At 35.3% G+C, this 2204-nt stretch overlaps 1 pseudogene; it reads right to left on the bottom strand.

The window, feature by feature from the left end:
• Positions 1-1597: 1597 nt before the first annotated feature.
• On the bottom strand, positions 1598-1716 carry LOC111736267 (annotated as a pseudogene).
• Positions 1717-2204: the final 488 nt, after the last annotated feature.

Below are 2204 nucleotides of genomic sequence, written 5' to 3'. Positions count from 1 at the left end.
CACTTCCTTCTTCACCCTGCTTTCTTGAATTTGATGATTTTATTGTTCGTGAATTACCTAGGGCCAGTCTCAATGGACCTGTTGCTTTTAACTACAATTTTCTAGGCTATAGCTCAGATCCTGACATTGCACAAAAATACTCATTTCCCTGTATGAGTTGCATCCAGGGATTCTTCTGGGCTCAGCATCTTGGAACTATTTAAATTCTCTGTTCTCACTTCTTCTCTTTATAGTCACTTATTCCCCTCACCCCACCCCCCACCCCCGTTCCTTTGGACCCACAGTGCTACTTCACTCACCACTGCTAATCTTGATGCTTTCACATGCCCTCCTTTCCCCAGTTCTGTTTTTGCTTTATTTTTTACTTTATTTGGGGGAGTTTTAAGATAGTTTCAGTGTGGAAAGAATTACATTTGTTGCTTAGAGTTAGAATTTTGAGATGTCTCATGCTTCTTAAGGATACAAAGAAATAAACACAAACAAATGCAGTGAAATATGACATTATGTTTAAATAATGAGTGCTTATATTTTCTCTTTTTCATTACCAACCATGTAAAGTAAAACAGTAACATGTGGTCGAAATATCTGATCTCTTGTTATTTCTGATTAGTTTACTCATACAATCTATTTTCAGGTGCAAAAATTTTAGAACAGGATTGGAGGCTAAAGTTTACCCTTTGTTATTTGCTTTTGGTCCATTTCTTTCTCCTGACATCCTCATTCTGAGTTTTTGATTCCACGAGAGCACCATCCATAAGCAGCAAAGGCCAGTACTCTGGCTTGATGATAAAAAATGGAAATGAAAATACTCTGTGGCCATTTGTGTCACCAATAGCAAAATACATGGTAATGATTAGGAGAATCACATACTTTTACAATGATTTTTTCCAATTTTCCTAATGCATTTTCCCATTTAGTCTATAAAGTAGCCTTATGATATAAGCAGGGAGTACACTATCATTATAAATTTTAAAATATAAAATTTGTCTTAGTATCTTTAAATGCCTTGCCTGACTTTACATGGCTAAACAGTTGGTAGAACTGGATCTCAGATATAGGCCTCATGTTTCTTGGTCCAGGCCTCTGTCTGTTACATTCTTTTACCTTTTTGTGAGATTACTATGCCAAGAAGAACACTGTCAAAACATTTACTGAGTGTATAAATAACGAGTGGCTATCATAAATTATAATGTCCAATGGCAATTAAAGCACACACTTACAGGTGGATAAATCTTTCTAATTTAAATTCTGAACTTTCATGCAAAGGACTAGATCCTAGTGCTTCCTCTACTGACATCCCAAAAGTATTGAATTGCATTCTACAAACGAAATTGAATTCATTCATAGTAAAGAAGCAATTTTCATTTTTGTGTCTGTGCCCATCATGACTGTCACCATTTGAATTCTCCTAATTCTTAAAGAAAATAAATATGCTAATTTATTAAAAGTTACCCACATTGGAGTTTTTCCATGAAACTCTTTTATTATTATTATTGTTATTTATTATTTTAAACTCTTTTAGGCAAGGCAACCCTTGGTTGACCTCACAGAATGCAAGGACCTTGTTCGTTTACAATCCCTTATTTTTTATTTTTTATGCCTACAGCACCTGGTCTTCCTACGTGGTCTCCCACCCAAGTACTAACCAGGCCAGACCCTACTTAGCTTCCAAAATCAGACGGGATCGGGCTTGTTCAGGGTTGCATAGCTGTAGACATGAAAGTCTTTTGACATCACCAGATATAAGGCTGTGAGTTTTCTGTCATTTTTAAGACTGATAAAATATCATTATTACCTTTTCCTAGATCCAAACATTTATACTGTCAAAGATGAAATATAATATTCTTTTCAGAGAAGAATATTAATCTGGCTTTTAACTTTTTGAAATAGAAAGCAAAGTCTACAACCCCAGGATTGGTAGAGAGATATTGTATTTTTTAACCTCAGCATAAGTGAACTGTGTCTTAAAAACACCTCAATCTTATCTTGATAAATACAATATAAGCCTTGAAGAACCACTATCCTCTGTAATTGCCTTGATTAAAGAAGAATAAAAAGGTTTGACAGCAATCAAAGGGCTCTCAAACTCTCATGTGTTAACAGCCATTATCTTCCTGCTTCCAGTGTGGAGGTATTGGTCGAAGTAGGGGACCAGTTATGCCCTACTGATAGTCTTTGATTAATACATTTTTTTCTTATTCTGC

This window comes from Pteropus vampyrus, unplaced genomic scaffold (genome assembly GCF_000151845.1).
Source record: "Pteropus vampyrus isolate Shadow unplaced genomic scaffold, Pvam_2.0 Scaffold1, whole genome shotgun sequence".
In the NCBI taxonomy this organism is placed as follows: Eukaryota; Metazoa; Chordata; class Mammalia; order Chiroptera; family Pteropodidae; genus Pteropus; species Pteropus vampyrus.
Note: the sequence above shows the minus strand (reverse complement) of the source record. Positions and strands in the feature narration are given on the sequence as shown.